The 13,601-nt window shown below is 41.3% G+C and overlaps 1 pseudogene; it reads left to right on the forward strand.

Moving 5' to 3' along the window:
- Gm11581 (predicted gene 11581) lies at positions 3,625–5,141 on the forward strand (annotated as a pseudogene).

The raw sequence follows: 13,601 nt of genomic DNA on the forward strand, positions 1-13,601 counted from the left end.
AGAAACTGAAAAGGGCCATGCACAGTAACTATTTTAGCAAAGAGAGGAACACAGTGGTTTTCACATTCAAATCAAGCCCAAGGTTGTTTTTCTGACTCTAGACGGGCTTCTGCAGAAGGTAGTCATTTACAAATTGGGGGAAGCTTGAACCTGGCAGTTGAGGCTGGAGTGGAGCAGATGAGCCATAAAGTTTTGTGGGAGTATGGGGGGCTCACACTGAAGAAGGTGTAGGTGATATTTAGAGAGACAGCCATGGTAGTTAGAGGTGCCCTGGGTAGCCTCTGGGTGTTTGAGAAAGATTATATGTGCTAAACATGATACAAAAAGGGAAAATAAGGGCAAGGGAATTAGATTTGGCCCAAGAACTTATGATCTGAGTCATAGAGACGAGAAAACATTTGACAGAAGGGAAGAGGGTGTGTGTGTGTGTGTGTGTGTGTGTGTGTGTGTGTGTAAGATATGAGTGTATAAACAGAAGATAGCAAATCTGTGAGTTTGAGGGAGTATGGGGAGCCTTTTCATACCCTGAGTAAGAAAATGATTGAAAGGTAGGCCTGGAATGTGCCAAGGGAAAAGCTGTGCTCCACTTTTCTACCTTACTGTGCATACCATGATGGCTGAGTCCTATATTACACAGACTGCCTACCCTTAAAACTTTTGTATAACTTGAAAATGTGTCATGAACAAACTGTACTTTTAAAAGAATCTGTAGTAGCAGGATTGGTGACACATGCCTGTCAGGATTATCTTAGCACTTGGGAAGTTGAGGCAAGGAATTTGTGAATTTAAACTTCCTCACCAAAAAGCAACCAACCAACCAAACAGACACAGATAAAAAATAGAAGTAAAGAGAACTGTGATTAAGACACTTCATGGCACCAATAGAGTTGACAGTCAAATTATTTTTATGCAAATCTGACCTATAGTTTGGGAAGGGGATCTGTCCATGCAGTATAGTTCATATTTCTAGTGACTTGCTTGGATCCTGGAAAATAGTTTTGAAAAGACCAGAGTTGGCACAGGACACTCCAAGACCAACTTCTCAGCACAAAGGAAATTTATTTGCCCCAGAGGAACAAAGGGCAGAGAATAAGAGAGAAAGACAGGAGACAGAGGACCAAAGAGAAGGGAAAAGAAGGGAAAGGTATATTTGCTCCAAAAGAACAAAGGGCTGTCTCTAGATAGAGGGAGACAGACATGGGCACTAGGCAAATGGCAGTTTATAAAAGGAAAGGGGGAAACCCTGTGTTAGGATGAGTTGCTTTGTTTTGATGAAGCTTGCTAATTAGTTGAGCCAAAAGGGGGCTTTTGATTGCTGGACTGATACTTTGATAGCTGGACCTTGGTGGTCAGCCTCAGGAGGAGGAAATGGCCAAATAAGGGAGCAAACTTTGGTGGCTAGTTTTAAGAATATAATCTAATGGTTTTTAGCAAGGGAAGAGAGGTAAAAGATAAAACCTGTCAGAGCCATGTTTGCTGCGCTCAGGCCTGTGTTTGCTCCTTTGGGCCTCCTAGAGCCCTTCAAGTTCCTTTCCAGTTTCCATATACTATACTCCATATCCTATACTCCATATACTACACTCTATTATATTTGGTGGGATCAGTTGTGGACCTTTGCTCCAATAAAACATTTTTGGAGCATTTGTTATTCTGTTTGTTAATAGAAATCCAATGTAGCCAAAATTACAGAATACATATTGAGAATTCAGTATCATGATTTCAGAATATAGAAACCAAAAGGGAAGGGCCAACAGACAAGGTGTATTTAAGATGGTATTATGGAAGAAAAAGCATTAAAGAAGATGGGGTAAGAAATTAAACATTATAGAAGACTGTGGTGGTTTGAATAGGTATGGCTCTCATAGATTCATGTGATTAAATGCTTGGCCATAGGGAGTGGTGTAGTATTAATTAATAAATTAATGAAACCTTATGTTCCAGAATGAAAGACACACACAGCCTTTATATTTTGGTGTGCCTTAAACAGCTCAATAACTGGGCCACTACCTAACCTCCACGTGACTAACCCCCCTCCCACCAACAATCCTGAGTTATCACTTACTAAACTCTATATTTTACCTTGGTTGCTCTGGACCCAGTTGGGCAGCCCTTTGGGCCATGCTCTCCTGGCTTCTTTCCATGGTGACCATCTCTCCGTGTCTTGTACTATTCTCAGGCATGGTGTCTCTCCTCTCCTCCCCTCTCTCCCAGAATGGCAGATCTCTTTCCTCCTTCTCTCCCAGCCCCAAGCCTGGGAATCTGAAAGTCTAAAATCCACATTCCTCCAAACAAAACCATGGCCAGGCCTATCACAACAATACCCCAGTCCTTGGTTCCAAGTTCTATCTTAGTTTGCGAATGCCTCTGTCTGCCTTGCCCAGCTATTGGCTGCAGGCCTCTTTACCAATCAGAGTTAAGTAGGGGCAGGGTCCCTCACTGTCTTACAAGTGGACTCTCTCCTGCAAACAATTTTGGGGACTCAAATTGACTTTAGAATACAAGTAGCACTAGGCCAAGCCCACTACAGAGTGGCATTATTTGGAGGTGTGGCCTTGTTGGAGTAGGTGTGGCCTTGTTAGAGGAAGTGTGTCACTGTAGGGGTGTTCTTTGAGGGTTCCTATAATTATGTTCCTTCCAGTGTGGAATGACAGCTTCCTCCTTGCTGCCTTCAGATCAAGATGAAGAATTCTTGGTTCCTCTAGCACCATGTCTACCTGCGTGATGCCATGCTTCCCACCATGATAATAATGGACTGAACCTCTCAAACTGTAAGTCAGCCCCAACTAAAGTTTGCCTTTATAAGAGTTGCCTTGGTCATAGTGTCTCCTCATAGCAATAAAACCCAAACTAAGATAGAACTTGATACCAAGGACTGGGGTATTGCTGTGATGGACCTGATCATGTTTTTGTTTGGAGGAATGTAGATTTTAGACTTTGGATTTAGAAAGCAGCACATGTTTTAAGTGGTGCTTAATGGACCAACCTAGTAGGAACATAGAAGACATTGATGCTGAGGATGGTTCAAACTCTGGGGGCCTGGCTCAAGAAGTTTCAGAGAAGAATTTTAGTATGTTGCCTGGAGATCGTTCTTGTGACATTTTGGTGAAGAATATGGTTACGTTTTGCCCTCATTTGAAGAGTCTGTCTGAGGCTAAGGTGAAGAGATTTAGAATAATTGCATTGACAAAGGGAATTTCAAAAAAGTTTAGTGTAGACTTAGTTCTGTCATTCACTCTTATGAAGAATGTTTAGATCAGGCATAGGAAGCTTACAAAGGAAAAGTACACAATGCTTGTTCAAGTATTGAAAGGGCACCGAGAAGTGGAATGGAGCTAAATCCTGTGTTCAAGGAGACAAACAGGGTGAGTGGTGACCTCAGGTGGTGGGGCTAGGGGGGATCCAACCCAGCTAAGCTTCCATCTTGTGAAAAAGATGTTGAAAAGGGGACATTGCCACTTATTTTAAATTTACTATGTGTTTTTGGCCGTATGAGAGATAGTTATATCATGTTAGGGTTATGACCTAGTTATTGTTTTCACTTGGACATAAAGAAAAGGTTAAACCCAGGCATGGCGGTACACATCTTTAATTCCAGCACTCAGCAGACAGAGGCTGGATTCTCATTTCAGGTCATCATCAGAAAAGCCAAGTTTGCTACACAGTAAGGATCAGGAGATCTCACCCTGGTTGCAGAACCAATCCTAGTTGCAGAATACAGGGTTGTATTCCCACTTCATTTCTCCAGACCATCCTAGGAGATTACTAGGAATCCTTGGAAGGGAAAGAAGAAACATTTTGTTGGAATAAAAACAGGGTTGAATGAGTTCCAGAAAGCAGGCTTCACAAACTCGGACAACAATCTGCAGAAGAAGACAACTTTAAGAAACCAACTCGAAGCAATATACAGAGAAGTAAGATGAGAGAGGAGCTGCCTCAGGAAAGAAGTCAGTTGGTTCACAGCCAAAGAATCTCGATCCGGCCCTGCCCGGAGGATGGGGAGGTCGCTCTGCTGAAAAACACGCTTCTGGTTCTGTGTGGAAGACAAGGAAGAACAAGCAGAAGGCTCCTGGCAACAGAGACGGTGGCAGTACCAGTGAAGTTCCTCAGACACCTCAGAAGAAAAGGGCATGGGCTGACCCTGCTGTGGAGAGCGAGGAGGCATTCAAGAGTAGGATGGAGGTGAAGGCGACGATCCCTGAAGAATTAAAACTGTGGCTGGTGGAGGACTGGGACTTGGTTACGAGACAGAAGCGGTTGTTCCAGCTCCTCTTGAGGAGTATGCCAATTGCAAGAAATCGCAGGGAAATGTTGATAATAAGGAGCGTGCACTTGGTGAAGTTGTGGGAGGGGTAAAAGAGTATTTCAATGTGATGCTGGGCACTCAGCTGCTCTGCGAGGTTGAAAGGCCTCAGTATGCTGAGATTCTGCTGGCTCACCCTGACGCGTCAATGTCGCAGATCTATGGAGCGCCACACCTACTGAGATTACTCGTGAGAATTGGGGCAATGTATACTCCCCTTGATGAAAAAAGCCTGGCATTATGGCTGGGCTATCTGCATGATCTCCTTAAGCATCTGGCAAAGAATTCTGCCTCTATGTTTACTGCCAATGATTACAAAGTGGCTTCTGCTGACTGTCATTGCAAGCTCTGTGACCACTACTGACCACTCACTATTGTTTGGTATCTGTAAAGACTTTTGTTTGTGTCCTTTCATGGTATAATTGATGTTCTTTAAAACTGTCAATGTAAAACTGGGCTTATGTTTCAGATTGTTTTCCTGTTCTGTTGCAGACAGAAAATAAAAGGAGTACCCAGGTCCTTTCCTCATTTCAAAGCTGCTACCAGTGTATGTAGTAATTAGACAAAGAAAAAATTCAGTAGACCATTTTTATTGCCTAGTTGACAACATTGTTTGAATGCTGGTGGTTCTATCCCTTTGACACTACACAGTTTTCTAATATGTGTTAATGCTATGTGATGAGATGCTCTGGTTCCTTCCTGGTTTTTGTATTTGGGTCTAATGCATGTTCTAACAGGATAGAGGCAATGCATTATTGTGTAGCCACAGTTTTCTGAAAAGTTGATAACTTAGGAATTGTAGTTCAGATCTTAAATAAAACTTGTTTCTAAATTTCAAAGCCAAAAAAAAAAAAAAAAAAAACAAAAAAAAAAAAACCAACAATAACAAATGGGACCTCATAAAATTGCAAAGCTTCTACAAGGCAAAGGACACTGTCAATAGGACAAAACAGCAACCAACAGTTTGGGAAAAGATCTTTAGCAGTCCTACATCCGATAGAGGGCTAATATTCACTATATACAAAGAACTCAAGAAGTTAGACTCCAGAGAACCAAATTTAAAAAATGGGGAACAGAACTAAACAGGGAATTCTCAACTGAGGAAACTCAAATAGCTGAGAAGCACCTAAAGAAATGTTCAACATCCTTAGTCATCAGAGAAATACAATTCAAAACAACCCTGAGATTCCACCTCACACCAGTCAGATGGCTAAGATCAAAAACTCAGGTGACAGCAGATGCTGGTGAGGATGTGGAGAAAGAAAAACACTCCTCCATTGCTGGTGAGACTGCAATCTTTAAGGGAGGGATCCAGTTCTTTTAATTTTTTTATTATTAAATAAATATATTGTTCTGCAAAGAGAAAAGAAAACAGAAAGCTGGTGATGATGTAATAGAACCAAGCAAGCAGCAAAACTTGGCAACTTTGACCATGCAGCTCTGACTTTGGAGTTAAGAATAGAAGAGGTTACTGGGACAATTGGTACTGGTTAGTTGGAACTAAGAAAACAGCAGTGATTAAGAAGAGACCAGTATCACTATGGTGCAATCTTCTATGAAGTATTTTCTGAGAGCACAAAGAAGCTGTGTTCCAGAGATAGACCTTGTGCTAGCAGCCAGATTTGGTAATGTGTAAGTATCATGCAGGTAGAACTGGTTTTGAAAGCATGAAGGGGACATGGAGAACAGCTGAGGCTTAGCACTGTGAGAGGACAGCAAAGACTACTGGTGAAGGTACAGACTCTGGGCAGTTGATGGCCCAGGAATGAAGGGGTAATGCAAAGAAGGTGAGGCTTGGCACCGTTAAGTTATGAGAAACTAGTGAAGCCTAATTGCAGTGGAAGACTCCAGAAAATTGGAGGTGCCAGTACTATGGAATGATCACCAAGAATAGCAGCAGCAGTGGAGTGGAGTCAGTCAGAGCTAGAGTGCTACAGAGGGCAGAGCTGGAGAAGTGACTCAAATCTTTTGGAGGAGTCCAGAAGATCATATGTGGATCCAAGACATTGGCACAAGAAACCGTGAAGTTAAAGTTGCCTTGGATTCCCAAAAGAAGTAAGAGATGCCAGAGATGTGGGATACTTGCTGAGGGAAGCTGCTAACAGGAAGTTGAAAAAGCCCAAGTGAAAGAGCTGTGTTGCAGTCAACAAAGATGAAAGGAGTTGGACGTCAGACCTGTAGATGCAGTTTGGAGTTTGCTCAGCTGGTTTTTGGTCTTGCTTTGATCCAGTATTTCTTCACTACGACATTTTGGAATGGTAATGTATATCCTGTGATATTGGAAGTATGCTATCTGCCTTTTGATTTAGATTTTATAGGGTATTACAGTTAAGAGATTGCATGAATCTCAGAAGAGACTTTGAACTTTGGACTTTTAAATATTATTGAGATTGATAGAATATGGGGACTTTTGAAGTTGCATTATGTTATGGCTACAAGCCTATAGAGTTCAGGAAGTGGAATGTGGTGGTTTAAATAGGTTTGGCCCCCATAGATTCTTGCGTTTGAATGCTTGGCCACAGGAAGTGGCACTATTAGGAAGTGTGGCCTTGTTGGAGTAGGTGTGGCTTTGGTAGGGAAGTGTGTCACTGTGGGGGTAGGCTTTAAGGTCTGCTTTGCTTATGCTCCTCCCAGGGTAGAATGAGAGCCTTCTGGCTGCTGTCAGATCAAGATGTAGAACTCTTGGCTTCTCCAGCACCAGGTCTGCCTGCATGATGCCATGCTCCCACCATGATAATGGACTAAACCTCTGAAACTGTAAGCTATCCCCAACTAAATGTTTGCCTTTATAAGAGGTCTTGGTCATGGTATTTCTTCACAGCAATAAAACCCAAACTAAGACAATGACATTCCTGTCAAATTGTCACATTAACATATTGATATTTCTGAGAAATCTGGTGATAAAAAGAGAATTTAACTCTGTGAGACCACTGCTCTCCCAGTGTTCACCAATTTGCTCTGATCCTTCCTATCCTTATTCATAAATGTCAACTTGAGGTAGCCTAGAGTCATGGGAGAGGAGGAGCCTCAACTGAAGAATTTCCTAGCTTAAACTGGCCTTTGGGCATTTCTGGTAGATTTGTCTTGATTAGTAATCGATGCAGGAAGGGCCAGATCACTGTGGGTGCCACTATCCCCAGGAAAATAGTCTAGGGCTATCTAAGAAAGTTAGCTATTAGCAATCAGGCACCTCCATGGCCAGCCCAAGGGCCCTCAGCAACAGTAGGACATATCATTACTAGCTGCTGAGAGGCTACATCCCATATCCTCCTGTGCATGTGTAACATGAGGCCAGCCAGGCCAGCCAGGGCTGCAGAGAAACCCTGTCTAAAAAAAACAAACAAACAAAAAACAACAAAAAAGGCTCTGTCTGTTCCTCCTTCCCACCCCCTTTCTCCTCTACCTCCACCAGAGGCAGCCTCTGTATCGCCACCCCCATCTCTGAAAACACCTCCCACATGAGACCTGTTGCATGGTGTGCCTTTATGGATCCTACCACATGCACGCACTACTAGCTACATGTGAATCTGTTGATGGTGAGCCAGAGAGTACACCAGCAAGCAGGAATTATGGGGTTTGCTTGGTGTTTCTTCTTAAACGTGCCTTCCCAAACTTTATCCATGATGGATTATGACCTGGAAATATAGGCTTAACCCCCAAGTTGCTTTTGACTAGAATATTTTAAAACCGCAACAGAAAAGTAACTAAAATATTTTTCCCCAAAATTTTAATTTTATGTAACAACTATTAAGAACTCAGGGGACTGGTGATGCCCTATGACACAGTTTGGAATGTTAGTCCTCTCTTGGCTCTACCATTGGCTTCTACTCAAGGCTGCTAACATTTGTATCCAAACTGAAGCTGTGAATCAAACAATAATAACTTTAAATTGTGTGGAGCACTTAGTTATGAAATGCCATTGCATGGGTTTTCTCTGTCTACCTTCATCACAGGGCTCAAAGGTAGATGTTTGTTCCAATTTATAGATGTGGTTGCTGAGGTGCAGAGAGTTCAACTGGTTGTTATGACAACACAGAGGAGAGAGATTTGAATACTACTCTTCTGCTTCCTAATGGAAAGCCTGTATTGAGCATGCTCAGAAGAGGATCTGTATCGTTCTTTGTGCTTGAGGATATGTATACGTGACTTGGAGGAGGAAGATAGAAGGACCTGGGATAAGATAAAGAAGCTGCCTGTTCTTTTCACATCTGAATCGATGTCCAGAAAACTTCACTTTCTTTAGTCTTAAAATGGGAAGCTAGGACACTCTCAAAGATCAGAGCTCAGGTAACAGAGACTAATTTTCAGTTGCAGTTGATCCTGGAAAAAAAAAAAGCTTATTTTGCTTACTAACTTGGATTCCATAATGATTCTATCTTCACCTTGACATAAATCATCAGCAACAACAACAACAACCCTCCCAAACAAAAACAATCCATCTTTGTCACTGGATGAAGAAAGGCAGAGCTCCAGGCCTGTGGCTGCTAATTCCATCACAGACAGAAACAGGGCAAGGATTTCCAAATAGCTAAGATCAAAAGTATTAAACAGAGGTGTTCTTGCATACAAATTAAACATCTCACCAAAATAAAAGGCAGCTTGATTTTTAACGTGGGGAGAGAGAGAGAGAGAGAGACAGAGAGACAGAGATAAGAGAGGCAGAGATAAGAGACAGAGATAAGAGAGGCAGAGATAGAGAGACAGAGAGAGAGATAAAGACAGAGAAACAGAGAGAGAGGCAGAGAAACAGAGACAGAGAAACAGAGACAGAGATAAGAGAGGCAGACAGAGATAGAGAGACAGCGAGGAAGCATGATTGATTTTGACCATAAGACCTTGATAACCCCCATAAAAAGGAAAAAAAAAATATGAATAACATTGAGGAGAGATTTAGGTCCTAGTATAACCAGAAGTGATGATACTTATTTCCTGCATCAAGTAAGAGCATCTTAGTTTTTTTCATAGAGATACATTTAAAAAAAATAGTAGTATTCATAGGAGACATTTTCAGGCTTTGTTCTATCCCATATTTCTCCAAAGGACCTTAGTGCTTCCTGCATCTTCAAAAATACCACAAATACAAGAAGCACAAATCTGGGGCTGTGCATAGATACACATGGTAATATATACAAGTGTAATGACGACAGGTCAGCAAAGCATGTGGTTGAACTTGAAAGTACTGTTTAAATCAGAGCTCCTATATTAGATACACTCTAGTGTGCTTGGGGTGGTCTATTACCGTCCAGTACAAGGAGGGTCATGGACAATAGCTCATACCTCATTGACATGAACAGGGTCAGATGTTCCAAACAAAAGACTCATAGGGGCTGGGATCCCCAGAGCTTCACTCATACTCCCTTCTCTTAAACTTTTATTAAGCTGAGAGTAAAGTAGTTCAATTTTAGTAATAAATTACAACAGAAACCTAGGGCTGGCTCCCCAGGCCTCTTTTGTCTTTCCATCTTTAATCAATTATCTTCAAAATTCTCAGCAGTATGTTTAATTTCTAGGAATAGTATCTACATAGAAACTATTTCAAAAGGAAGGTTGAAGGGTCAAAGGCTTTATTATATTTACTCTCAAAGTGATTTTTCTTATAAATGTGTAATATACAATGAATGAATTAGCACAAATAATGTATCCATAACTTGTATATGTGTACACGGTTAAAACAATCCCATGTATACCAATGTATACCTGTTTTAATGTAAGAAATAAGCTTTAACTAGTAGCATTGACCCTTCCTCTATTAAATCCTCTTCCTCCTTACCCGAGGAAAGATATTGGTTGTGCTTTAATCATTTTCTTCCTTTCCTGGATATTATTATTATTATTATTATTATTATTATTATTATTATTTGGTTTTTCGAGACAGGGTTTCTCTGTGTAGCTCTGGCTGTCCTGGAACTCACTTTGTAGACCAGGCTGGCCTCGAACTCAGAGATCTGCCTGCCTCTGCCTCCCAAATGCTGGGATTAAAGGCGTGTGCCACCTTATATATATGACTCTTTAGGTAATATTTTAGCTTTACATGTTTTAACTTTTATTTAATAAAAGAGTTGTTGTGTGTTTTATTTGACAACTTAGTTTCTCATTCAGTGGTGGGTGTTGGGAATGGGCTTTCCCGTCCTGATGTAGGAGTGAGTGATTTGCCTTCAGCATTAAGTGGGAGGTTTACTCCATTAGCTTTCTCCAGGCTTTTTATCTAGCAGGTATCTACCAGTAAAGAGTGTTCACGTGATCATTTGCTGAAGATTCTTTTAAAAATTACAAATGAACAGTGAACTGGCAAATATTGGCAAATACTTTCCCTTTTCGAGCTAATCTCAAGGCTTTTCTAATTCTAAACGCTGCATGCTGTTTTGATAGGTGCGACAACGTATTCCTTAATTCGCTGTAGGGAGCATAGCTGACTGATGAACCCTACTGCTACTGGATCCAAGTGTTAGGTTCACACTAAGGTCAACCTCTCCATGGGCTATTCCTAGTCTGTGACTAAGCAGGGTGAGATTACACTTGTAGGGCTATTTCCACAGTGAAGGACAAGTCAAGAACTCAGTGTTGACATGCTTAGTGTGCCATTCGTATTGTCAAGTGTGGAGTGAAGTTTGCTTGTAAATGGAACCACTGGGCTTTCACTGGAGATCTCAGTCTCCTAAAAATTTGATGTTGTTTTTTTAAAACATGATTTACCAATGATGGAAAATAAATGAAAAAGACCCTAGCAATGGAATAATTGGTCATCAAAAAAGAAATATTCTCATTTGAAGTGAAGCTAACATAGGGAGGGTATTATCTTCCATTTTACAGCTTATGAAACAGTTAAAAAATACAATACTTGACTTATTTCAAAATGTATTGGTGGGGTTTCCAAGTCTCCAAAAGGGAGATAACACAAAGTGAATGGACCTTTTAAACATTTATCTGTCCGTCATCTATCTGTCTGTGTGTCTGTCTATTGTATCTAATATGTGTCTGTATAAGTGTATATGCATGGGAATGTGTGTCTTCATGCTCTTCTGGAGGTCAGAGAATAAGGGAGTCCTCACCTTCTATGATGTAGCTCCTAGGGGTCATCAGGCTTGGCAGCAAGCACCTTAACCCACTGCTTCATCAGCTGGGCTTTGCTTGAAATGAGATACAGACTCTTGTAAATGACTGCAGTACGAAAGAAATGGATGGAAACAGCAGAGCAAGTGGGGAAGGAGTGGCCGATGAGCTGGAGAGTTTATACAGCCACATCCCATGATGGAAGACAAAAATCTGCTCCAAGTATTACTGGATCTTATTTTAAGATTTCAATTCTTCCCCCTTTCCTCCTCCTTCTCCCTCCTTCCCCCTCTCTTCCCCTTACCGCCAACCTCTGTCTATCTGTCTGTCTTTCTGCCTTCCTTTTTCGAGTGGGGTTCAGTCAATGAGAAGCATCAGCCGGATTTTAGAAGGTCACGTTGATGGAGAGAGTGAGTTCGGGTACCTTATCCTTCTGTCTTCCCATACCTGATCCTCTGACTATGTTGGGTTGGCTGCCCCACATGACAGTCTCTGGATTCTAGTAGTAGCTTCCTCTGCTTCATTCAGGCTTGCTGGATAGTCCCTTTCTTGACTCTTATTCATATTAAGATACCACACTATCAGTTCTTATTTACGTAAAGATTGTGCACAGTTTTGTTATTGGTCCCTTTCTTCAATTACACAGTGCCACCTGTGTCAGCTGATACCCAGCCTGATTCAGGATTGTTTCAGTTTTTTACTCTCTTCAGGTGCTTTCACCATCTCTGTGTGTTTCCTTAGTTCTGCTCACACTGCACTAGTAGTCCTGTTAAAATCCCTTCACCCTTTTCTTCTGGAGTAAGGTGTGGATTCTGGGTCCTCCAGGACCCTGACTGACATATAAGTTAGGATGTGGTTGGATATGGCCTGCTCAGCTACAGAATGGTTAAAAGAGCTGGAGTTAGATGTTCTACTGTATGAAAACAGTACAACAGAAAACTAGAGATGAGGAAGTTGTTGACACCAAAGTTCCAAAAGAAAACTTATATCCATAGTAAATAGGCTCCTAGCTAAATTCCAGAACAGACTGTTAAATGATATATTATGATTGCTTAGTTCTGGAGAAGTGGTCTTCACAAAGATGCCAGGAGAGGTTTCATTCAGAGAAAGCAGTAAATTTTTTCACATTGTTTAAAGTGATAGATACTTGTTGAACCATGACCTCTATGGAATGTGAGAATACTTTGACAGAAATATTGTGATGTTCTAGTAGAGAAATGAATGGCAGCTGAAATTTATGTAGGTTTTTTTTGAATGAAGATTTTTGTTCTTATGTGGGGGGATGTTGCAAATTAATAGTGAGTGTCAGCTTGGAACCAAGTCTCTTGGGCATTCTCAATGGCTTTGGTTTTAGTCATGTTTAAAAATGTCTCCAAGATACTGGGATACATGGGAATCATATTTAACATCTACAAATTTGATAAATTGTTGAAGAAAAGATAATGTTCTGAGTTATAAGATCATGATTTCAAATTACCTCAGTCACTTGGAATTTTTGACTTAAAAAGGAGCCATGAAATGCAGTGGGTAAAGGCGTAATGGTTGGAAGGGAGGGAACAAAGTGATATTATTCATAGATAACATGATTACATATGGAGAAAGTCCAGAAGAATCTACAAACTATATTGCTATGTGAAATTGTCAGGCTCTTTAGATAATTGGCATATGTGCAAAATTAGTCATATTTCCATACTAGCAACAAATAGAGAATTAAATAAGAGATTCTTTGTAATGACATAAAAACCATTCCATATCTAGGAATAAATGTAATAAAATGCACGGATGCCTTTTGTTTTAAACAGTATAAAACATTATTGGGAGAATGTAAGCCGCCTGTAGCTGCCTGCAGCTACACTAACTGGGTTCCTGAGTGGGAGGCAGGAGCTGTATGGGAGAGAACAACGAGAGAAATAATGGAGGCCAAGACACTTTTTTGTTTAAGGCCCTCCGAAGTTTACTGAGAGTCTGTGCTTATAAAGAGGGTAGGCCCATCCCCCACCAGCCCATTCTTGGTGCCTGGAGCCAGCCCATAGGCGATCTACAGGGTGTGTCTCCGGAACATCTCAAGGACCTTTTAGCAGTAGCAGAGTCTTGAAGAAGAGCAAATAGAGCCATCAAGGTCAGAAGGCTCTACCCTAGGTAATTTCCTTCTTAGTGGCAGCAAGGTCAAAGTCTGGATCAGCCTGCTTCAAGGCTGAGGGAGGCTACAGGAGAATTAAACCCACCTAAGCAAGTAGAAGAAGGGACCAGG

Source organism: Mus musculus, chromosome 1 (assembly GCF_000001635.26).
Source record: "Mus musculus strain C57BL/6J chromosome 1, GRCm38.p6 C57BL/6J".
NCBI lineage: Eukaryota > Metazoa > Chordata > Mammalia > Rodentia > Muridae > Mus > Mus musculus.